The following is a 26,970-nucleotide window of genomic DNA, read 5'->3' as shown; positions in this document are numbered from 1 at the left end:
ATTCTAGTTCCACTATTTTGGATCATGTTTACTATCATTACTCTGAATTCTTTTTTAGGTAGACTGCCTATTTCCTCTTCATTTGTTTGTTCTGGTGGGTTTTTACTTTGTTCCTTCATTTGCTGTGTATTTCTGTGTCTTATCATTTTGCTTAACTTACTGTGTTTGGGGTCTCCTTATCACAGGCTGCAGGTTCATAGTTCCTGTTGTGTTTTTTTTGTCTGCCTCCAGTGGGTAAGGTTGGTTCAGTTGCTTGTGGAGGGTTCCTGGTGGAGGGGACTGGTGCCTGTGTTCTGGTGGGCGGGGCTGGGTCTTGTCTTTGTGGTGGGCAGGGTTGTGTCTGGTGTTGTGTTTTGGCGTGTCTGTGACCTTAATATGATTTTAGGCAGCCTCTGTGCATATGGGTGGGGTTGTGTTCCTGTCTTGCTAGTTGTTTGGCATGGGGTGTCCCTCACTGGAACTTGCTGGTCTTAGCGTTGAGATGGAGATCTCTGGGAGATCTCTTGCTGACTGATATTATGTGTTGCCGGGAAGTCTCTGGTGGTCCACTGTCATGAACTTGGCTCTCCCATCTCCGAGGCTCAGGCCTGACACCTGGCCGGAGCGCCAAGACCCTGTCAGCCACATGGCTCAGAAGAAAAGGGACCAAAAAAAGAAAGAAAATAAAGTATTTATTAAAATTAAAAAATTGAAAAATTATTAAAATTTAAAAGTTTAAAGAAAAAGAGAGCAACCCAACCAATAAACTATGATTAACTTATAAATCAGAAACTAGTCAGTCACATACAGCAAACCCCAAGTCTACAGTTTCTCCCATAGTCCACCACCTCAATTTTGGGGTGATTCATTGCCTATTCAGGTATTCCACAGATTCAGGGTACATCAAGTTGATTGTGGAGATTTAATCCGCTGCTTCTGAGGCTGCACAGCGAAATTTCTCTTTCTCTTGTTTGTTCTCACTGCTCCTAGGGTTCAACTTTGGTTTTGGCCCCACCTCTGCATGTAGGCTGCCCTCTGTTGTCTGTTCTTCGCCCAGAAAAGATTGGGTTAAAGGAGCAGCTGACTAGGGGGCTCTGGCTCACTCAGGCCTGGGGGAGGGAGGGGTATGGAATGCAGGGCAAGCCTGTGGCGGCAGAGGCCTACGTGACTTTACAACAGCCTTAGGCACACCATGTGTTCTCCTGGAGAAGTTTTCCCTGGATCCCAGGACCCTGGCAGTGGTGGGCTGCAGAGGCTCCTGGGAGGTGTGGATAGTGACCTGTGCTTGCACACAGGATTCTTGGTGGCTGCAGCAGCAGCCTTAGAGTTTCATGCCCATCTCTGGTATCTGTGCTGACAGCCGTGGCTCACAACCATCTCTGAAGCTCGTTTAAGAGGTGCTCTGAATCTCCTCTCCTCACACACACCGAAACAATGGTCTCTTTCCTCTTAGGCAGGTCCAGAGTTTTCCCGGACTCCCTCCTGGCTAGCTGTGGCGCACTAGCCCCCTTCAGGCTGTGTTCACGCAGCCAACCCCAGTCCTCTCCATGGGGTCTGACCTCAGAAGCTCGTGCCTCAGCTCCCAGCCCCCGCCCACCCTGGCGGGTGTGCGGGGGCCGGTGAGGTGCTGGTCACACTGATCCTGTGTGGGAATCTCTCCGCTTTGCCCTCTGCTCCCCTGTTGCTGCCCTCTCTGCTGTGGCTCTGAAGCTTCCCCCCACCCCGCCCACTCCCCTTCTCTGCCAGTGAAGCAGCTTCCTAGTGTGTGGAACCCTTTCCTCCTTCACAGCTCCCTCCCACTGGTGCAGGTTCTGTCCCGATTCTTTTGTCTCTGTTTTTTCTTTTGCCCTACCTAGGTAGGTGGAGAGTTTCCTGCCTTTTGGGAAGTCTGAGGCCTTTTACCAGTGTTCAGTAGGTGTTCTGTAGGAGTTGTTCCACATGTAGATGTATTTGTGATGTATCTATCTGTGGGGAGGAAGGTGATCTCCATGGCTTACTCCTCTGCCATCTTGAAGATTCTCCCATCTTGTCTTCTTGATGATAGAAATTCTGACAGGTGTGAGGTGATGTTTCATTGTGGTTTTGATTTGCATTTTCCTGATGATCAGTGACGTTGAGCATCTTTTCATGTACCTGTTAGACATTTTTGCAAAGAAGACATCCAAATGGCCATTTAGGCCTTCTGCCCATTTTTTAATTGGGTTGCTTGTTTGTTTTTTTTATATTGAGTTGTATGAGCTGTTTATATATTTTGGATATTAACTGCTTATCTGATATATGGTTTGTAAAAATTTTCTCCCATTCTTTATGATGCCTTTTCATTCTGTTTGTTGTTTCTTTTGCTGTGTGGAAGCTTTTAAGCTTGATGTAGTCCCATTTGTTGATTTTTGCCTTTGTTGTTTGTTCTTTTGGTGTCATATCCAAAAGTCATTGCCAAAACCAATGGCAAGGAGATTCTTCAAGGAGTGTTTGTTATGGTATCCCTGACTGTTAGGTTTGAGTCTTTGATCCATTTTGAGCTAATTTTTGTGATTGGTGCAAGATAGGGGTCCAATTTCATTGTTCTACCCATGTTTATCTAGTTGTAGCAGTGTTATAGGGACACTCATCTTGACGTTGCATTTACATAGCCAGCACATTGTTGTTGTTGTTGTTATTTTTCTGCGGTACGCGGGCCTCTCACTGTTGTGGCCTGTTGTGCTCCCGTTGTGGAGCACAGGCTCTGGACGCACGGGCTAAGCGGCTGTGGCTCACTGGCCCAGCCACTCCGCGGCATGTGGGATCTTCCCGGACCGGGGCACGAACCCGTGTGACCTGCATCAGCAGGCGGACTCTCAACCACTGTACCACCAGGGAAGCCCCAGCACATTGTTTTGGTTTAAAAAGTATTCTTATTTAAGAGTAACCATATATGTAAGTGGCCAGTGGAGATTATGGAAGAGTGAATCCTACTCCTTGACTCTGCCACTACTTAGCTTTCTCATGTCTAACAGAGGAAGAGAATCCTAAGGCTGGTTTAATTTTCCTTATTTCCTTTACTTTCCAATTTCATGTGTAATCCATAGTTCCCCCTCCTATTTATAACCCTCCTAATCAGGTATGATTTGAAATTCAGATAAACACTTGAACCAAAATCCTTATGGCTGAGGAAGAGGTAAACAGAAGTTTATGAGCACTGGAATTTCACACATGGTAAACTAATTCTGTAGAGATCATTATATCCTCACAATCTTTTTTTCAGTTTGTAAAGTAAGTAACAGAAAATGTTAAGCAACTTGCCTAGGATCATACAGTGGTTGAGCTCAAATTTATTTCTAAACTCCATTTTTTTTTGGCTACACAATGTGGATGCCACACAGTAGGCACATTGTGGGAGAAACGAGGCCAGATTGGACACAGTTCTTTGAGACAAAAGAGCAGTCAGAAGAAAAAAAAAGAAGTCAGTCAGAAGAAAAAAAAAGAAGTGATTGAAATCAGAGGTTATTTTTCATTGTCTTTTTATAATGTCTTTTTTGTGTGCCTTGCATGAAGGGGAAGGCCAAGAAAGCCCTTTTGTCTGTTCATTAACTTATTAGCATCAACAGAAAGTTTTTTAACTGTGACTAGCCAGTCTGTCTCCTACTTCTCTATTTTCTATGTTAAAAGCAGCATGATACTGGAAATAAGGGAAGAAGGAGATGCTGAATAGGAGATATTTTCTTATAGAAGTGAGAGTGTTTAGTTTCTTTTATACTGATAATAATATCAATTCCTCTATCCTCCCACAACAGAGACAGGTTTACACACACATTCACAGAGACTCCACTGTGTCTTATATGATACAACGACCTTTCCCAAACCAGAGTACTTCAGTAAATGCTTATTGGTTAGACTGACTGAGGCCAGGTTGTGATCAAGCACGTATTTTGAGTTATATGGATTCTCCAGACCCTGTTTCAAGTTACTACCTCATCATTTTCAACTAGATTAACACATCATCAAACATGTCTCAAGATCATGCTCAAGGATCTGATTAGCCGAAGATAGGTTGTCTGCAATTTTATTCCCCCCCTCAAAATTTTCAAAGTACACCACTAATTTGGATCATTGAATAACATAACTCTCTGAAAATTTAACCAATCAGTTGCTCTCCTAAGTCACTATTTTGTCTGATCACTGTGTTTACTAATATATATTTAGCATTTCTGTAGCGGAGTGGGACATGCCTATTTGTCAAAGCCACTGTATGAAAATGGTTATATACAATGCCAAATTTTCTCAGTGATCTCCTGTTTTTCTAGCTTTCTCTGGGCTAATATATCAAATATTTACAAAAAGGTATCTTACTTTTGTCTAATTTCATTAAATTTTGAGCTTTATACGTAGTGAAACTCCCTAAAGCGTTGGAACAAGTCATGTACTCAGCTAAATATGAGATAACATGGTAGTAGCTTTCAAGAAAGAAATACGAGTGATTGATAGATTTACAAAAGGTGAAAAATTACTCTATGCATCTGATTTCAAAGTAGGTGATAGGAAAGGATAGCTTCCTACTCCCAGGTTAATATGCAACCCTACAATTGAGATAAAATAATGTTTTGCCTTGCAGATATGCCTGCCCTGTTCTACATTGTTCTATAAATAGGCAGTGATGGCAGAGCAGTCTGCTCAGGCAAAATAGACACTGCCCTGGCCAGAAACACTGTCTGTATTAACATACCTGCCTGACAGCTCCAGATCAGATCAATGATTTTAAAGCCAAATAAAGGCTTTCGTTACATATCTCAAGGTAGATGCAATCCTGGGTATTTTAAGAACTATTTTTCATCAGAATGAGAATGAACAGTTTTTTACTTGCTGAATTTAATTATATATTAAAATATACAGTATTCTCTCCTATTATGAGTAATCAGGTCATGCAAATGTGCAGGTTTCATTCTTACATTTAAACGTGTTTCATTGGAGACAAGCAACAATATTTTTTTTTCACATATATCTGCCTGGAAGCAAACATTTAATCTTTGACAGTTAAGGGCCTCAGGATTTAGTTATTACATCATTAGGTACGAATACTTTTTACTAACTTATCCCAAATATAAAGGAAAAATTGAGATCATATCAGTTTGACATATAATAATCTAGAACTTCTATATTGCATCCGCTTAATTACTTAGTCTCCCCCGCCGCACACAAACACACACAGAGTCAGTCTCTAAATAGATACTGACTCAGAAAATAACTCAAACCGAAATGGACCTTCCTCCACTCCAAATTTAATCAGATGCTCTTTAGTTTCTGCAACTTTCTGTAGCATCCAAAGCAAAATATGATAACTAAGTCTTTTTAAGCATTTACATATGTGCTAAGCATTTTATACTCATTATCTTATTTAATGTAAACAACATTACCAAGAGTTTAACTAATAGGCATTGCAAACTCCACCCATATTCTTCCTGTGAACAGCAAATAAATAGATTGTTCTCAGGCTATTTGTTCCTAAATTCCTTCAGCTTGTGTTTTTTTCAGTTATAGTTTGAGTTTGACGCACTGAAACTAGACAAGGAGGTCCCAGTTCTTACCTAATGGATGTGGAAAAGGTGTCACATCGATTGTTTTATGTCATTGGGCAAATGGAATAATGTTTGGAAGAAAAAAAAAATACAGCGAGCCTCTATCACGTCTGCATAGCGTAAACATCATATTATTTTCCTTCCAAATAAATACTAAAGTTAATTAGGCAATCAGGAGTTTAAATGGAGAAAAAGTATGAGAAAAAGTAATGCAACAGATAAATATGGAATAATCATGAGAAAATGTAATTTTAAATATTGTCTGAGGAAGCCAGGCCCATAAAGGATATTAAGAACAGCTTGAGTAGAGCTGGATGTCTAAGAATGGACACGATCACTGAAATGTGGAAGAAATGGGAAGAAAAAACAGAATTTAAGATGAACTTCCCAATGTCATGTCCGATTAGTGCTGCTGACTCATCTAGTTGGGCCCTGAAGAATTTTCAAAATGGTAATGGCACTTTCCCAGGGAGAGTATACGATGTAGTGGAAAGATGGGCTTCTGTGTCAGACAGACTGGAACATGAACCTTCACTCAACTACTCCTAGTAGTGTGACTTTGAGTAAGTTACTTACATTTTCTCATCCTGTTTCCTCATCTGTTGAATAGTTGCTAATGCCTCCTCAGGATTGTGTGAGGACTATTTGAAATAGCATATGCCCAACCTTTAGCACTATACCTGGCACACAGTAATGCCCACTCACAAATACCAGCTGTCCCTTCCGAGTTCATAAAGTGGTTGTCCGTTGTGACACACTTTCTAGAGATGAAAGATTATGAGACAGACAGAAATACTTTACAGAAGCACTGAAATAAACAGGAAACCTGGATTCTAGTACTGGCTTTCCTATTAGCTTATCGTTCAACCTTGGGCAAGTGGTTCACTCTCAAAGCTTCCTTATGTTCTCATATAGAGAATAGGATCACATTATTTCTAATGGGCTTCCCGAATCTTACATTCTGTGATTCCTCCCCCAAAAGGGAATTCTAATAGATAAACTATTGATTAGACATATTTCATTTGTAATAGCAAAGAATAAGCTCTAAATGAACCATGTAACAAAATACTTTAACTGGATTATAAAAGAGTAATTTTTAAGAGGTAAAACTATTGCAACCCATAAATACTCTCTAAAAGTTAAAACTGCATTTCATACAAATTCTTAATTTCCTTCAAAAGTATAGCCCTCTCAGCCTAGTTAGAAAGAAACATTCATTATTGTGACTGTCCTTGTATAAATTCATTTTGGGTTCACTTTTCATTGCAGGATCTCTGCACAATTTTCAGATATCATGAAGGCATAAACATGATTACAGCTTTCTCATTTTACAGGTGAATAACTAAACTATGATGCAGAGAAGTTAAATAAATTACCCAGTGCCCACCCATGAGGGACAAAGCTGGAATAGAGCCTAGTTATTCTGATGCCAAAAATACCATTTTCCCTGCTGCATCCCCCACCATCATTACTCACTCCCAGATTCCCGAAGGACTCATTTGCTTTTGATAAGCTCAGACATGTCATTTTCTCTATCTAAAAAGTGCTGCTTCAATTTTTTGAAGGGAGAGGATATCTGTAGTTGAAATTTGGCCCAAATAACACCATCTCAAGTGAGAAGATCACTTACCCTCACCCACCATGTGCACTACTTTACTTTCTAGTCCACAGTTTGGCACTTTGTGTAGAAAATTTATCTTTTACAGCCACTTGGTAGTATTTCTCAAAGTCCTACAAGCAGTACTCTGCTAAATGGCATCTAGCTCATCTGGATATGTTGACTTTCCAGATCATAAACTCCTAAAGGGCAGAGTCTACAATTATTTGGCTAACTTTATATCACTTGCAACTGTGGATGCTGGACAAATACTATTTCATGGTAATGATGAGGATGACAAGTTAATGCTCCTCAAAGTGTCAACCAACCAGTCAATTCAGTGAAAGTCAAACTGGTCATTTGATGTCATAAAAAAATCCAGTTACTTGCCTGAATTATTCAAATTGTAGCTGGTTGCTTTTATGCTTGTATAGATATAACGTTAAAGTTGCTTCCATATTGAGAAGAGAATGGTGTAACATATTCATTAGTAGTCACTTTTATCTCATCAAATTAATAAAATATAATAATATAGTGGCCTGGAATCTCAGGAATTTCCTTTAGGTAGCCTTTCCAAGCCATGAATTTATGTCACAATATTCTTGGCAGATAAATGCCCTGGCTAAACTTTATTAATATTGACCTAGTGCAATTAAAATTGAGTACCCTAAGAAGCAGGCTTCCGTTTAACCGTTTTTTGGTTTATATAATTTTCACCTCCATATCTACATTTGGAAAATAAAGTGGAAAGAGAAATCCACTGAAGACAATGAGCAATGGATAGGACCAGCAACGGAATACTGAGGATCATCAATTTGAAAAAAAAAAACAAAAGAATAAAGCTGGAAGACTTACTACCTCACTTCATGACTTATTCTAGATCTTACACGTTCTCACTACAAAAAAGAAGTGATAATTATGTGATGTGACAGAGGTATTAGCTAATGCTAAATGTTCATGGCAGCTCTACTTGTAATAATCTCAAACTGGAAACAACCCAAATGTAGTAATCATTTTGCAACATATAAGTGTATCAAATCAACACATTGTATACCTTCAAGTTATACAATGTTATCTGTCAAATTGTATGTTAATAAAGCTGAAAAAAATATACAATAATCAGGGCAGTGTAGTGTATATGGATGTACAGACACATGGATCAATGGAATAGGAAAGATTCCATATAGAGAGTCACTCATATATAGTCAATTAATTTTTGAACAAATTTGCCAAGGTAATTCCTGGTGACAAGATGATCTTTTGAGAAAATAGTGCTGGAAATATTAGACAAAAGAAAAATTTAACTTCAACCTCAATCACACCATATATAAAAATTAATAGAAAATGTATCACAACCCAAATAGAGAAATGAACATCGTACAACTTTTAGAAGAAAACAGGAGATAATCTTAACAACCTTGGATTTAACAAAGATATCTTAAATATAACAAAAACAAATAAAAAAATACTCAGTAAATAACAGTTCATCAAAAGTGTATCTCAAAAAGGCAATGATACAAGTGTGAAAAGATGAGCCAGAGACTTGGAGAAAATATTTGTAAAGCAAACACCTGACCAAGAACTTCTAAAATATCTAAAAACACTTTTATAACTTGTTAGAATAGAAACCACTGAATTAAAAATGGGCAAAATATTTGAAAAGGTAACAAAAGAAACTCAGCAAATAAGCACGTTAAATTATGCTCAAGATCATTAGCCATTAATAACATGTCTATTAAAACCATAATAAGATACTGCTACATACCCACTAGAAAGGCTAAAATTAAAAAGACTGAAAATACCATCCATTGGTAAGGATGCAGAAATCAGATACACTGCTGGTGGGAATGCAAAATTACACAACCACTTTGAAAACAGTAAAGCAATTTATTATAATGTTAAAAATAAACCTGCCATACAAATCAGCCTTTGCATTCCTAGGTATTTACCCAACAGAAATGAAAGCATATGTTCCCTACTAAGATTTATACATAAATGTTCATAGCAGCTCTATTTGTAATAATCTCAAACTGGAAACAACCCAAATGTCTTATTGATATAAGTGAATGAATGAACAAATTTCAGTGTATCCATATAATGGAATGCTACTCAGCAATAACAATAAATCATTAGTACAGGCAACAATATAGATGAATTTTAAAATAATTAGGCTGAGTGAAAAAAGCCAGAAAACAGAGTGTAGGATTCCATTTATATATATATATATAAACCTTGATAAAATGCAAACTAGTCTATAGTGACAGGAAGCAGATGAGTGGTTGCTTGGGGAATGGTGGTTGCATTGGCTGGGAAAGAGAGATTATAAATGGACACCAGGAAGCTTTTGGGGGTAAAGGATATATGTTCATTATCTTGATTGTGGTGATGGTATACATATACGAAACAAATTTTACACTTTAAAAATTGGGAGGATATATACATGTGTATATATATATATATTTTTTAGTCATCTGAATCTGTGGTAATTGAAATCTTGGGAAGGATTATAGAATTAGAAGACAGTGGGGTCTAGGAACAATCTTGATTACAACATACAACAGCTGGGTCGAGGAAGATGCATTTGCAAAGGAGAAGAGAAGGAATGGGCAGAGAAGCAGAGAAGTAAAATAAGTATTGTAGAACCCAAGGGAAAAGAGTTTTCAGGAAGGATTGAGTCGTTTGTCAACAGTAAACGTTGCTGCTAAGAGGTCAAATAAAATGAGAATAGTAAAATCTATTTAACTTAGAGACACTGGTAACCTTAGCCAGATCTGTTTTTATGGAGGAATGTGGCAGAAAACTATATTGTAGCGGGCTGATGGGAAATAAAGAAATGGGGAGAGTGGATAAAAGTAAATTTTAAAGATTTTTGGCTGATAAAAATAGAAAACAGAGATATAGGTGGAAGTGGCCAGAGGGAGAAGAGGAGTTATGGAAGGCTATTTTAAAAATTGAGGGCACGGGAATTCCCTGGTAGTACAGTGGTTAGGACTCGGTGTTTTCACTGCCGGGGCCTAGGTTCAATCCCTGGTCGGAGAACTAAGATCCCCCCAAGCCGTGCAGTGCAGAAAAAAAAAAAAAAGCGGGAGGGGGGGCAAATACTACAACATTTATAACAGTGTTGTGCTTGAGATGGCTCTTGAGAGTCAATTGTTACATTTTCAAAAATTTTGCAAGCCGTTGAAAAATAAGTTATATAAACTTAGAATTAGGCAAATTATATTAAAACCAAAGAAATAAAAACTCAAAACTCATCAGTTAATTATATTATACTATTGTTTATACATGAGGTTATTTATATTGATTGTGTCTGTGTGGTGCGAATATTATCTGTAATGTTTACAGCTACATATCTCAACTCTATGTTCAGTGACATCATGTGGGTCATCTGAACTTGGCCGTGGAGTTCTGGAATATTTACACCACAGAAATTGGTAAATACTACAAATAATGGCTTGATTTATTTTTGTTGTTATTTTTATTGTCTAGCAAAAACATGATAGAGAAAATCTTAATGCTGATTAAACTTTAAAATTAGGTCTGTGACCATTACGCTCTAAATAGCACAAAAAATTGAGGAATTACTATTCCAGTATTCAAGAACTATTGGGTGATTCAGCAGAAAAGTCACTCACATCACTGATGAACGTGCTATGTTCTGACACTTTCCATTTTTTCACTTTCATCTTATTCACTAATAGAAACAAAAATATCAGTCAACACTCAATGCCAGGACTACACTCGTTTGTTAATTCCAACCACAGGTTGGCTGTGAATACACAAGCTCACCAAAAACAAAGACAGCAGTCAGTGAGAATCAATTGATTATATGGAATTTACGATACAGTATAGTATATTTTATTTGTAAATTGTGTGCTATACATACTCTGTTAGTGAAATTTACAACCATGCACATGTATGCATGTATGCATTTTTCTAGATAGCCAGTTAGTAAACATTTATTAACACATTTATATGTCAATAGGCCATAATAAAACAGATCAGCAAAATCTTAAAAATCCATCTATATCTGTTGAATTACTATTCCTTGAGAATGTTAAATGACTTTAAAGCACGGACAAGACAATATGGGCTTGGGGCAAGATTATAGATATAAAATATATATTTGAGAGGTATCCAATATAGTAAGGGACATGGCTGGGGTAGAGTTCAGAAGACACTGAATTTACCAACTTGGATCAATAACCTAGACTCATACCAGACCATGATTAAAACTCAAGCAGTTCATTTGTCATTCGATTAAGGCTCTATAATAAAAGTAATAAATACTTAATGTGGACCAGACACTGTGCTAAATATTTTAAGAATCCTTATGCAATAGGTATTATTATTACTACAGCCGTTATATGAGCAGAGGAAAGTGAGGCTGATGGAGATTTATTAACTTGCACAAATTTATAGAGCTACTTAGTAGAAGAGCTACCATTTGAACAAAGTTCTGCCTGACACCAGTTATAAAGTTGCTGGTGCACCTAACCACTGTATACCACTGCCTCTTTCTAATCTTTTTTCCAGCTTTATTAAGGTATAATTAACGAATAAAAGTTGAATATATTTAAAATGTACAAGTAGATGTTTTCATATAGATATTCTCTGTGAGATAATCACACAATCCAGCTAATTATCACTTCACACTCTCCATTTTCTTTCTCTTTTCTTACTTTGCAGTGAGGACACAGGATCTACTCTCTTAGTAAATTTCAAGTATAAAATACAGTATTGTCGACTATAGTCACATTGCTGTATACTAGATCTCTAGAACTTGTCTTCTATAACTGAAGCTTTGTACTCCTTGACCAATATCTCCCCACTTCTCCCTTCACCCAGCCCCAGGCGACCAACATTCTATTGTTTCTATGAGTTTGACTATTTTAGATTCCACATTTAAATGAAATCATATATTGCGTGTGTATGTGTGTATATATATACATACATATCTCACATATATCTCATTTTCTTCATCCATCAATGGACACTTAGGATGTTTCCATATCCTGGCTATTGTGAATAATGCTGCAAGGAACATGGGGGTGGAGTGCAGAGATATCTCTTTGACATACCGATTTCATTTCCTGCGGATATATACCCAGAAGTAGAGTTGCTGGATCATTACCACAGTTCTATTTATAATTTTTTGAGGAATCTCCATTCTGTTTTCCCTAATGGCTATACCAAGCTACATCCCCACCAACAGAATGTACAAAGGTACTCTTTTCTCCATATCTTTGCCAACACTTATCTTTTGACTTTTGATAAAAGGTATTCTAACAGGTGTGACGTGATATCACACTGTGGTTTTGATTTGCATTTCCCTGATAACTAGTGATGCTGAGCACCTTTTCATATACCTGTCGGCCATTTGTAAGACTTCTTTGGAGAACTGTATATTCAGCTCATTTGCTTGTTTTTTAAATTGGGTTATTTGGGTTTTTGCTACTGAGTTGTATAAGTTCCTTATATATTTTGGATATTAATCCCTTATCTGATATATGGTTTATAAACATTTTCTCCCATTCTGCAGGCTGCCTTTTCACTCTGTTGATTTTGTTTCCTTTGCTGAGCAAAAGCTTTTCGTTCGGTGCAATGCCACTTTTCTTTGCTGCTTTCATAGTTCTTTTTCCTCGAATTTTGACAATTTTATTATAGTGTGTCTAGGTGTAGTCTTCTTTGGATTGACCCTCTTTGTAGTCCTTGGAGCTTCATGATACTTGATGTCCATTTCCCAAGTTTTAATTCATTATTTCTTTAAATAAGCTTTGTCTTTTTCTCTCTCTTCTCCTGCTGGGACTTCCATAATTCATGTTTTTTCATTTTGATAGTGTCCCATGAGTCCTATAGGATTTTTTTTTACACTTTTCATTCTTTTTCCTTTTTGTTCATGTGACTGTATAATTTAAAATGACTTGTCTTCAAAGCTTAGTAACTTAGGATTTACTTTTGTAAAAGCACGTTGACAAGTATTAAAATGTTATACTTGCATTTTGACAATTATAGTATAAATATAAAACACAAAACATCCAGTGTTAAACACTGATCTCCCATGGTTGTCTTGGATTTAGATATTGGTAGTTTATATTTCATAGAAGGGAACTTTCAAAGTTCTGTCAGTGCTTATAGCATGTAATATTATTCCTCATCAAAATCTTCATGAAATCTAAAAGGCTGGTATTAAAAGTGGTTATTTTTTTTTCTTGAATATTCTAAAACAGCCAGTTTGGAGTAGCTTTCAGATTTTCAAGGCATGAAGATACACTGAATACTCAAGAATATGTTTTAACACATTAAGTTTGTTTACAGTTACAATAAAAATACCTTCAACTTGCAGCTACTGAAAGAAAATACCCTAAGAAAACATGAAAGGTATTTTGGGCCAAGTTACTTCTTAGAGAAAATAATATATCATCTTGATCAAATTTTAAACCAAATTCTTGAAAGCATTAAAAATTGTTTTTATTGCTTTTTCTGTTTTTACAATTGTCAAACTATTCCAACTCCTAATAAGAAATTTTCAAATTAAAAAATTATCTCTGTTGCTTAGAAAATATGTTTTACGTTTAATCTCAAATTCACTTTAAATGCTGGACATACGACTTAATACCTAAGAAGACTCTAGCTAAATTATTTGGTAATATTTATAGGGTGATACTTTTCTGGGTAGATATGTTTCACACAGCAGTTTTTAATTAATGCTGAAAAAATCACTTCATAATTTTAAATACACTTAATGATAGGCTGATTGATGGATTAACAGTTTATTTAGTAATTTAGATGGCATAGGGTCCAATAAAGGCAACAATCTGATAATTGCTCAACGTGCAATTCTGCCCACTAGTAATACTAAGCCAAGAACTTGATATTTCACTCAGTTGGATTACTTAGTTTCATGTATGTGATTTGATCAACAAAACAGTAGATACAATGTCAAGATTTTTCCTTTATTATTATTTTAAGGGCAGCTCAGTGATTTGGGGGGTTGGTTAGTATAATACAGAGAACATAGGGAAAAAGTATAAAATGGCACTTAAAACCAATACCCATACTCATCTCATTATGGTCATAACTAAGAATATTAATTTTTGTGTAATTTGCTTTTCCTTAGAACATAAAGCATTAACTTGAACTTCAAGTATATACACAATACATAAACAACCTTATGCAAAATACTTTTCGTAAGTTATATTACATTTTAAAATATTGGAAACTGAATATCTGTGATTTGTCTTTTGACTAAATATAACAAGAAGAGAACAACATTCAACAAGGGAGGGTTATACTGATAATAAAGCTCTCAAAGTTAAAAATGTCTTCCTTTCCCTTTCTACCTAGCACAGACTATACAATGTCCCGAGAGGACTTATGATGAGAAAAATGTCAATCACAGCTTTAAGCCCTTGGTTTGGAAAGAGCTAATGAGAAAGCGGATTGGAAGGTGAGACTTCATGTTTGCTTTCAAATAAGTGGTCTTAAACTTTTTCTATAAGAAGAAAAATTAGTTCATATATATATATATATATATATATATATATATAAACCATTCATTTTTACAGCTTTCAGGTAAAGTCCAACACTTGGTTTATATAAAGTCTGTGAGGAGAGGTCAGTAGAGATCATCTAATCTTAAATTGTGAAATCATTCAACTTCTTAGCATAGTCTCTCCCCAGTAAAAAGCACAGCATGCCTGGGTATGCCACTGGCGATCTCTAATAAAAGTTAGTTAGTTCCAAAGACTGGGAGATTTCTGCTAGTCATGCATTCTTTTTACCATCTTGTTTATTAGCAAAAATCAGCAATCCAGCTTTCCTTAGGTCCTCATGGGCTAACATTTTATAGAGTTCTCTAATGACAGAAATTCTTGGTCTGTACTGTCCACAACAGCTATTACAAAATCTCTGTTAGTACAGTAAGTGTTCCAGGAAGAATGAAGAGATTCTTGGCCACCAGTTTTCCACATGAGGAAGCATGTATTATTAATCACTATCTCTTCTACATTACTTCCTATTGCAGGGGATGTATGTACAATTTCATTCACAGAAAATTGGTAAAGGATGATACTTTTCCTTGCATTATCCACCCCAACAATAACTTTGTGCTCCTGGTGCTTGAAGAGAATTCCCATTCTTGGGTAGCTGACCCCTTTTCCAGCCACCTGGGTGACCTGGACACCCCCAGCTCAGGCTGAAGCAGAGGAGGAAGATGTGCTGGAGCCTACACCTCTGCTGCTGCTGCTTCTGCACTGACTGCTGGCCAGCTTCCTAGGAACCAGAGGGAGGCAAAAGCCCAGGCCTCCCTGCCACACACATGGCCTGGACGCTGCCTCTGGGGCACTCTTCTGGCTTGCACACATTGCCTCCGTGTTGTCTGCAATGAGCCTCGCGGACCACTGTCCTCCTCTAGCTCAGGTGACTTGCCTTGAAATTCAATAACTCTTTTTCTCTGATTGATCAAGTCTGCTGTTGAAGTTCTCCGTTGAGTTTTTAATTCTTTATTTCTATTGTATTCTTCAGCACCACAATTTCTGTTTGGTTCTTTTTTATGATTTCTGTCTCATTGTTGAGATTCTTGTTTTGTTCACGTGTTCTTTTCTTGATATTGTTATCTATCTTTGTTCTCTTGTAGCTCACTAACAACTTGGCAATCTCTATAAAATGTATAATGCATGTATTGTTTGATTCAAAAGGAATTTGTCATACAAAACTCTGAGTATTTTAAGCAGGCAAAAACAGTTTTCAGTAGCATTGTTTTAGTAGGGAAAAGTCGGTGACAATGTAAGTGTTCATCAGTATCAGACTGGTTAAATTAATCATACCTCAATTATGCTATACAGCTATTATTATATATAGAATATCACATAGCTAGTAACGTGGTTTATAATATCTATATATACTGCCCTGAAAAAGTTACTGGAGATATATTGTTAAGCAAACAAAACAATTTACAAAACAAAATGCATCTTATAATGCCAGGTGGCCACATAAACAAGATATATGAGACCCAGTGGGTTAGTTAGATATAGTTGATTGTGGATGCATAGAACCATCCTGAAAGTATATACATGTGCTAAAGTGAGGACTTCGGAAAAAAGTGGAATGAAAAATGGGACTACACTTACTTTTTCCTTTGTTGCCTATGTAATACATTAAAACAAAATGGGCCTATCTTTATTTTAAAAAATACTAGCCTGCACCTTGTATTTTTTGCCACTGCCAGAATCAATGGGTATGGAGACAGTAATCAATAATTTTAGTGTGGCTGGTACGTAAGATAAGGATGAGGCACTCCCTGGGTTTACTCTCTGTCTGCAGAGCCAGATTAAGACACAAAGTCAGGTTAGTTAAATACATATATAAGAGGGTCTAGAATGTTCTTGACATTCCCAGATGCCAGTGGCAAGAGCTTTATTTGAACACTGAAGTAGAAATGTAGAAGATATAACATATTATAAGGACATTAAATCTTCCCATTTCTATAATGGAATGGAATGGAATGGAATGTGGAAAGGTGAGGAAAAATCATAAGTTGCTTCTTAAACTCACAGAAATGTATATTAATGTTCAAACTCCGCCGGCTTCCAACTTTACCACTGTTAGTGTGCAAAAATGAGAGCAAGTATGTTTCTGACACATTTGGACAATTTTTTCAATGCATATAAGCAGGCAGCAAAACAGCATCCTAGAAAAGCTTCAAGTATCACGTAGGCTACTCAGCTGACACCCATAAAGTCATTTCTGGATGCGATTTCTCTTGTTCTAATCTACGGTCTCATAGTATTGTTAAAACTTGACCCCATCTTAATACTGATTTCATGGTCTTTTAATTAAATCCAGTTCAAAGAAAGGACTCAGTTCCCCAACCATATGCATCACATCTGGGGCAATGGAAATAATTATGCTCTTGATTTAATGCAGTCTGTCTCTTTCCTGAACGTTTTTGGTGGGAAACACAGGTGAAAAGCTAATGGAAGAGGAGGAAGAGATGGGCATCCAGGGAAAGTTATACTAAATACTGAAAGGAGAATGATTTTAAAGGAACACACATTCATGAAAATTATACTTAAGCATGGAGAAGAGAAATCTAATAAGAAACTTCTAAATCGATAACATTTCAGAAACTGATCCTTAACTAATAATTTGGGTTTGACAAAATGGATGAATAGGTATCTCTTTCTTTCCTCCATTTCAGTTCAGGTAGGCAAGTCCCTCAAGTGGCCCCAGAGGCACCCGCCTTCTGAGATGAATGCCCTTGTGTAATCCCTCATCCAGTGTGGAGTGGAACTAGTGACTTGTCTCAAACAGAATACAGCACAAGTGATAAAATAGGAAGTCATTTCTCGAGGTTAGTTTATAAGAAGACTCTGGCTTCCATTTTACTTGCCATCTCTCACCCTATCTATCTCATTCATATTCTCTCTCTGCCATTGCTCTGGTGGAAGCCAACTATCATGTTTTGAGTAATTCTTTGCCCAAGTAGTAAGGAACTTATATCACTAGCCATAGCCAGGGAGGGACTTAGGCCATGTGAGCGAGCTTGAAAGCAACTCCTCCCTCTTTTGAGCTGTGTTAGAGATCTTCAAGCAGAGGCTGCTCCACATTCCTGACCCAGAGCGACCGTGAGATAATAAATGTTTGCTGTTTGAAGCCACTAAGTTTTGGGGTAACTCGCTATGCAGCAATAAGTAAATTAGTGAATTTTTTTCTGAAAAATATTTAAGTTTCATAAATCATTCCATTTTATAGGTACGAGAGGAGTAAGCTCCCTGTTTAAAAATATCCAGGGGTCTTATGTTTTTCTGAAAAGATAATTTAGTAAAATGCAATCACCCCGATCATTGGTTTTATTAAATTCAGTTTTCTTATAACAAGAATTCCTAAGTATGGCATACTTCTGGGTGTATACTGTAATCTGAAATACGGTGGCTAGGTAATAAATGAAAATACGCATACTAATATGTCAACTTTTGCTGAGGTCTTTATGTATGTCAGGCACTGTTCAAAATGCTTTTTTTTTTTAAAAAAACACGTATTACAATACTTAATCCTCACCCAAAAAAGCTAATAAAGTAGATTTTTTTCCCCTCCCATTGAACACATGAAGCAACAGGCATGGAGGGCAATGGAGGTTAAGCAACTTGCCCAAAGTCCCACGGCAAGAAGATGCGAACTCCAGCACTCAGAATCCAGAACCCACCATCTCAACCACAACTCCTGAGAACCCATGTTCAATTCTGGGACTGCATTCTTTGTATGGAGCATTCTGTTCTCTTTGATCACAAAGCAGAGACATTTTAGATGATAGATGTAAATGTTCACAAGGATGAACGCTAACCTGTAATGAATCAGAGACTTCCTGAGAGATAGTATAATTTGAGTAGGTAAGAATGAGGACTCTATCCTATGACTACAAAAGCAGAAAGAGATGGGGGAGGAACTAATGTTACCAGAGCTTGGTGAAAGCTGCAGCTGTGACCACAGAAGAATACGGCCACTGTCAGAAATGTGCCAAGGCAAAGGGCAGGTGGCAAGAAGAAATATCCCAACTGGTCTCTTCCTCCCACCTTTAATCACCTGATACTTCCCCACACTGGCCAAACCCAACTACAAACCAGAGGGCAAGGACCCCTGGGTGATAGAATCCACTGAGGCCACTCTCTTGGGGGCACAGAACAGGGCAGAGATGGGAGAAAATGGATTTGGGTGGCTTACCACCTCACCTAATTTAAAAAAAAAAAAGAAAAGAAAGAAAGAATGAGGATTCTAGCGTAGAAGACCCTAAGTTCCAATCCCTCTCAGCCAATAGTTATTTGTGTAATTTGGGTTAAGTGACTTATCCTCTCTCAGATTCATTTCATCAAATGTAAACCGCTGACCACATCTGTCCCTCCCTCATAAAGCTGGTGTAAGCATTAAATGAGATAATACATGGAAGGGTTTGGAATAGTCCCTAGATACAGTAAGCAGTTAATAAATGTTAACTATTATGATGATGATAATATCTGACAGAGGAGAACAGAACTGAGCACAGAGTTTTGGGCTCTGTTCTTTCCAGAGGAAAACAGCTATCCAAATAAGTAGAGAGAGTAGGCTAAAGGACAAATACAGTGAAAGACAATAGGATGTATTGATATTCTACAACGCCAAATGTGCTTTGCATACATAATTTTCTTTAACCTTCACAGCAGACTATGTAAATAGTATTCCTCTTTTACAAATGAGGAAGCTTTAATGGAGGAATTTATCCAGGGTTTCAAAAGCTGCCACGTAACAGGTAGCACCAGTGGGTATTCAAATCAAGGCACATCTGACTTTCAGCATGGGATCCTTCTGGGTTTAAAAACCAGAGGGATGGAGGAATTACCCTAAATTGTGAAGGCATGGCCTGCAATTTAGCTAAGTTTAAGCGTTCCCTATATTCCGTCTGTATACATATATCCACTGCCTGCCTGGTGCAACCTTCTGTGCAAGATACACACAGTTGCCAGGCAGGGCTGTGTCCAGCCACGGGAGAAAAGGGATTGAAATCCAGCCCATGATCCATTCGTCAAGCCTTGAACCTAAGGACATACATTTGCCAAAGAGGTACTTTTTCTAGTTTACACATTAGTGAAATGTGAGCTAATGGAGACCCTAAAATTATGGTTATGGGTATGACCTAATCCCTGCAATCTACTGAAAATTCAGATTGTGCCTAGATGATCTGATAGAGAGAACCTGAATTCTTTAGTATCTAGAGATGTTGAGTGAGAGCTACCTGGCCTAGGCGTAAAGAAGCAGGATGGAATTAAAATGTACAATCCTGAAGAGGAGGCTAGAGGTAAGCTGTACCCAAAAGGATCTTAGGTAAAGTAACTAAACTGCCCTGGAAATGTATCTATCTGTAGCCCAAGATTACTCACTCTGTGAGATTAATTTCTTACACTCTTAGCTATTACCTTGACTTAATACTGTTGGAGAGAAATGGCAGGCAGTTATGGCATGGGGTGTGCGGACTGTGTTTACAAGGCTATTACTTAAAGAGGAGACTCGGGCTTATTTCAGCCTGCGGGTGGAAGAAGCAAAGTAATGCAGGGTGGCCTCTGCTGTTTCACCACAATTTATTTCTTACTCTTTACTAAGTGATTTGGAGCATTGTTTTTTTTTTTTTTTTATGATTTTTTAAATTAATTTATTTATGTATTTATTTTTGGCTGCATTGGATCCCTGTTGCCGTGCGCGGGCTTTCCCCAGTTGCAGCAAGCAGAGGCCACTCTTCATTGCGGTGCACGGGCTTCTCTTTGCGGTGGCCTCTCTCGTGGCGGAGCATGGGCTCCAGGCGCGTGGGCTTCAGTAGTTGTGGTGCACAGCCCCAGCTACTCCACGGCATGTGAGATCTTCCCGGGCCAGGGCTCGAACCCGTGTCCCCTGCCTTGGCAGGAGGATTCTCAACCACTGCGCTACCAGGGAAGCCCTGGAGCATTGCTTTCTACATCTTTAATTTTACAATTCAATTTCCTAAATGCAAGTATAACAATATAAGGCTAACTGTGACCATAATTATATACTTTTTCATCTCATGGAACGTTGACACAAAACTCTAATGACGAGTATTTCTCATGAAACAACAAAGGATTTCATTTTATATTGTAGAGGAAGCATTTGATCAGAAGTTTAATTGGGGATTTTGAATGATCAATAGCGATGTCACTTCAGTTGTGAAAGATTCTTTTACTTTCTGAGGACCTTTCAAGATATATAAGAGGGTATCACCTTTAAACGTATTAATATTTAGGGGAGAAAATGCATTTCTTTTTTAGCTTTGATATACATATAATGTCACAGTTGTAAGAAATTACTTCCTAATTTTTATTGCAATGCAGTAGTCACACTTACTCCAAGACATCTTCCAGCTGTTACTATATTGGGTTGGCCAAAGAGTTCCTTTGGTTTTTAAGTAAAAATAAGAGGTATTTTTCATTTTCACCAACAACTTTATTGAACAACACATTCACCATTTTATTCCACTACCTTCTGCCATTTTCCAGGCAACTTCATAATTCCATTTTCCCAAAACTTTTTATCTTTTTGAGCAAAGAACTGTTCCAGGTGCCTTTTACAGTCTTCCAAGGAATTGAAATTTTTTCCTTTAACAGAATTTTGTAAAGACCTAAATAAAAGGAAATCCAAAGGCACAATGTCTGGTGAATATGGTGGATGAATCAGAACTTCCCAGCCAAGCCGTAACAGTTTTTGCCTGGTCATCGAAGAAACAAAATCTTGCGTTATCCTGATGGAAGATTATGCGTTTTCTGTTGACTAATTCTGGACGCTTTTCGTCAAGTGCTGCTTTCAGTTGGTCTAATTGGGAGCAGTACTTGTTGGAATTAATCGTTTGGTCTTCTGGAAGGAGCATAATAGAGGACTCTCCTCCAATCCCACCATATACACAACATCACCTTGTTTGGATGAAGACTGGCCTTTGGTGTGGTTGGTGGTGGTTCATTTCACTTGCCCCAGGATCTCTTCCATTCCACATTACTGTACAGTATTTTCATCACCCGTCACAATTTGTTTTAAAAACGGAACGTTTTCATTACATTTCAGTAGAGAATCACATGCAGAAATACAGTCAAGAAGGTTTTTTTTTCGCTTAACTTATGTGGAACCCAAACATCAAAGCGATGAACATAACCAAGCTGGTGCAAATGATTTTCAATGCTGGATTTGGATATCTTGAGTATGTCGGCTATCTCCCACGTGGTATAACGTTGACTGTTCTCAATTAATGTCTCAATTTGATCGCTATCAACTTCAACTGGTCCACCCGACCGTGGAGCATCATCCAGAGAGAAATCTCCAGCACAAAACTTCGCAAACCACTTTTGACACATTCAATCAGTCACAGCACCTTCTCCATACACTGCACAAACCTTTTTTTTTTGAGTTTCAGTTGTGTTTTTACCTTTCTTGAAATAATAAAGCGTAATATGCCCAAAATGTTGCTTTTTTCTTCCATCTTCAATATTTAAATGGCTACACAAAAATTCACCAATATTGATGTGTTTTTTTTAAATGCACACTGATATGACAGCTGTCACAATGCAATCTAACAAAATTGTTTCAAATGAAGTTAAAGACAACTAAGTGCTACTAGAGCCACCAAACGAACTTTTTGGCCAACCCAATAGCATATTCAAAATAAGCGAAAGCCATAGCAGTGTGAGAAGATGTGGGACAGAGATTTAGGTACAAAAAGAAGAATTTAAGTCCTGGAGTCAGGAGGTTGGTTGGTATGCAATGGAAACTCACACTAACATAAGCAACGGGGAGGTTTTATTATAAAGATGTACTTCTTTCTCCCAGACCCCAAGGGCAGAAATACAGCCAGGCCTCATGAGGTAGTGGAAACATGAACTGAAAAGTCATCTGAGAACTATTCATCCTGTGTGTTTGTCTTTCTCTTTTCTTGTGATCTCGTGGTCTTTCATTGTTGCTTCTATTTGATGTTTTCATTTTTCTTTCTCTACAGACTGGATCTTCACAGCTCATCTCTACACCCAGCATGAGAGAGTTACCCAGCTTTCAAGTCACCTTTATGTTCTATAAGGAGACTAAGATCATATTAGGCCAAACAGATTTGCTACTAAACTATGATGACCAACAAAAGAATGGAAATTGTAGAAAGAAGAGAACAATCCTTTGTGTCTAGTCCTGCAGTGACCTGCTATTGGGACCACATGCATACACCCCTTCTCCTACAGTTTCCCCCACTCCAAAGGGATAAATTGAGTCCCTGCTTATACTATTTTAACAAAGGCTTTTATCCACTTATAAATAGATAACGAGGTAATTGAATGTTTCAGTGACAAGTCCTTCCATTGAAAATTAAGAAAAAGGTGAAAGAAAATGAAATAGAGATAGTGTCCTACTGAAAGAGAAGAAGAATTGCTCTGTAATAGTTACCACTCGCCCAGTGGTTCTGAAAATTGGGCATAACCTTGAGAAATTGTTAAAACACAGATTACTGGACCCAGAAACTCCCAGAGGTTCTGACTTAGCAAGTAAAGGGTAAACCATGAGAATGTGTTTTCACCAAGCTTCCCATTGTATGTGATACACTGCATCAGTGATACCCCTGTGTCAGCATATTTGTCATTATGGTGTTTGGCTGAGTGCAAATTGGCTTTCAATTTTTCTCATATATAACTTAGAGATACTCTGCTGTGCCGAAATCAGACAGGCAGGGACTAATACAGGAAGGAAAAGGAAACCACCCAGAGCCTAACTGGTTTTGTAAAATACTGACTTATCCATTAAATAGCTGCTGATATTAGACTCTCTTGCAGTTCCTTTCTGAGCCTACTAGGTATTTCTACTGCTGCAGAAAAAGGAAAATGAAAACAAGGACAAAGCAAACAAACAAAACCTGGCTTGACAAGATATGATACTGCAGAGTAGATTGCTATGTTCCATAGAGCAATGCACAACGTAGGGATATTAAAAGGGAAAGAACACACACTTGAGACTAAAAAAAATAAAATGTTTACAGTCTCATAAGGCACCATTTTATAAAAAGATTAAGAACTAATTCACCTACCTTTCAGGAGAAAGATATCTTGTGAGAAATAATAACAGGAAAATAAATTCTTTTTAAATAAATTCTTTTTAAACTTATGTGTTCACCAAAAGCATCAGTTTTGAAAAAAATCTCCTCTACATACAATATGTCCTGGTCTCGTGTGTTAATATGATCAAGTGCCAAAGAGCTGTATCTGCAGATACATGACACTATGCGTTTGTCAAAACCCACAGAACTTTACAGCAGAAAGTGTGAACCTTGATGTCTATAAAACCAAAGTAACTTAGGAGGCAATGCAGACTGTGACAAAAGAACGTAACTATTACAAACATGTGCAACAACCTCACTGAAGGAAGAGGGCACAAGAGATGCTGACAAGAGTAATTTTGGAAATGAGTGGAGAAGGTAAGATTAAAGGCAAAAGGAATGGTATACAAACACTGTACTCTAGTTGATAAAATTATTTCCCATGGAAATACAGGTTAACAATTCTGAGACCACTATACATGTATACTAGAATTGAACAATTAAGTAAACAGATGGCAAATGGTGGGAGCCGGGTTTCTTCCTGTTGGAGAGGGAGGTTACAAGCAATGGGAACAGGCGTGAATGGTCATGTGGTAAAGGATTAGAGGAGGAATCATCAGTTTGAACTCATGTTTAGTTAAATACTGATAGATGCATATGGAAATCTTTATAGACATATATATATATACAGATGGGTATAGACACATGTTTCTTTGCTCTATCAGCTGAAAGAGCCTGGAAGCAATGACACCCCAGTGGTAATGAGCATACCCAGCACACAGATCTTGGTTTCTACTATTCTCCAATAAAAGGAACCAGGGATCTTTGGAGAAAGGCTGATTCAATGACTGTGGCAGGTAACATACAAGAGAAGCCTGGAGCATCTTTTAGTGCCACAAATTAAGGAAACGCTCAAAGAATCAGAACGACGGGAGTATGTCAAAGGGACACGGGAGCCAGCAGGAAGAGCTCTCAATGGCCAAAGCTGGAAGAGTTTGAGTAACAAAGTGGTATTAAATTACAGCCGAAAGTACAAAATATATAACCTGAGTCTATATTGATATAAATGATTAAATAAAGAAATGAATGGGGGAGAATAGCCAAATCTCCCTTTGGAAGATTTATCTAGATATTCTGCTCTCAAGGAGCTCGAACACAGTGGAGGTTGTGCATAGTGACTTCCTTCCAAAGTGTAGAATATGGAAAGGGGGTGAAATAGTAACTTTACAGTGGAGAAGCCTGACAAACACTACCTCAGCCCGGTGATCAAGGTTAACATCAGTGATAAGACGTGGGGAGCATGGACGCTTGATGTGATGTGATGAGAATGGCACTTTACTTCTGTGGTCTTCCTCTCCAAAACCTATAACCCCAGTCTAATCATGAGGAAAATATCAGAAAAATCCTGATTGAGGGACTTTCCACAAAACACCTATCAGGGAATCCTCAAAAGTGTCAAGGTTGCTAAAAGCAAGGAAAGCTTGAGAAACTGTCACAGCTATGTTACTTTCATGTAGGAGAGACTGGCTAAAATTCTCAATCCTTTCTTACGACTTTTGCTCACCTCAGAGTAAATCCTAAGAGTTCCCATCACAAGGTACTGCACATGGCAGTGGTTCGGATGGCAGCTGTTGCCAAGGCATCTCTCTCAGATTTCACCAAGTTTGAGTCTATCTTGAGAGGTCAACCTGCACCTAAAGAGTGAGAATTGCCTGCTGCTCCTGAGCCGTCCTCCACCTTGGCCACCAACTAAATCAACTCAACAAAAAACTAGGGGTGGGGGGGAGAAACACAACAAAAAAAAACGCATTAAGACAGAATGGTGTAGGAGGAGTGGCCAAGATGGCAGAGCAGGAAGACCCTGAGGTCATCAGCTCCCATGGGCACACCAAAATTACAACTATTTACAGAGCAACTATCAGTGAGAATGACCTGAAGACTAGCAGAAAAGATCTTCTACAACTGAAGATATAAAAAGAGAACCACAAGGAGACGGGTAGGAGGAGTGGAGGTGTGGTACAGTCAAGACCCATACCCCCAGGGAGGTGACCCACACAGCGGAAGATAATTACAATGCAGAGGTTCTCCCCAAGGAGCAAAGTGTCGGAGCCCCACACTGGGCTCCCCAACCTGGGGCTCCTGCACCAGGAAGGTGAGCCCCCAGAACGTCTGGCTTTGAAGGCCAGCAGAGTTTACTTTCAGGAGAGCTAGAGGGCTGTGAGAAATAGACTCCACTCTTAAAGGGTGCACACAAAATCTCACATGCTCCAGGACCCAGGGCAGAAGCAGTAATTTGGAAGGAGCCTGAGTCAGACCCACCTGCTAATCTTGGAGAACCTCCTGGAGAGGCAGGAGGCAGCTGGGGCTCACTCTGGGGACATAGATGCTGGCAGCAGCCATTTCGGGGAGCTCATCCTCCTACAAGGACACTGGTGCTGGCAAGTGCCATTTTGGAATCCTCCCTCTAGCTTATTAGTGCCGGGACCACAAGCCAGTCGGCACAAGTCGTTATATGATGACAGATAGCAACTAGATTTATCATAATGATGATTTTGAAATGTACAAAAATAGTGGATCATTATGCTGTGTACCTGGAATTAACGTAACATTGTAGGTCAATTATACTTCAAAAACAAAAAATAAACTCTTAGAAAAAGAGATCAGATTTGCTGCTACCAGAGGCGGGGGTTCAGGGGAAGGGGAGTAATTGGATGAAAATAGTCAAAAGGTACAAACTGCCAGTTACAAGATAAATAAGTACTAGGGATGTAATTTACAACATGATAAATGTAATTAACAACTGTGTGTCATATATGAAACTTGTTGAGAGTAAATGTTAGGAGTCCCCATCACAAGGAAAAAACGTATATTTTCTCTATTCCTTTAATGTATCTCTATGAGATGACAGATGTTCACTAAATTTACTGTGGTAATCATTTCATAATGTACACAAATCAAATCTTTATGCTGTACACCTTAAATTTATACAGTGCTGTATCTCAGTTCTATCCCAATAAAAATTCAAAAGAGAAAAAAAAGGAATGATGTAATAGGGAGTGAAGTCTGAGAAGAGTCACTTCGGGAGGTCACAGTTTGAATTGTGACCGAAATGGGGGCTGGCCATGTGACTGAGGGAGGGACTGTTAGGGCAGAGAAACCACAAGGGTAAAGACTCAAGAAGGGAAGGAGTCTGATAATGAAAGGAAGATGTAGAGGCACAAGAAAGGGTGCTAGCTGAGATTAGAGAG

At 38.2% G+C, this 26,970-nt stretch overlaps 1 pseudogene; it reads right to left on the bottom strand.

Annotated features, from left to right (window-relative positions):
- Nucleotides 1-14,780: 14,780 nt before the first annotated feature.
- Nucleotides 14,781-26,122, bottom strand: LOC136142235 (ADP-ribosylation factor-like protein 5A pseudogene; annotated as a pseudogene).
- Between the last annotated feature and the right edge of the window lie 848 nt (nt 26,123-26,970).

The sequence above is a fragment of the Phocoena phocoena genome, chromosome X (assembly GCF_963924675.1).
Source record: "Phocoena phocoena chromosome X, mPhoPho1.1, whole genome shotgun sequence".
In the NCBI taxonomy this organism is placed as follows: domain Eukaryota; kingdom Metazoa; phylum Chordata; class Mammalia; order Artiodactyla; family Phocoenidae; genus Phocoena; species Phocoena phocoena.
Note: the sequence above shows the minus strand (reverse complement) of the source record. Positions and strands in the feature narration are given on the sequence as shown.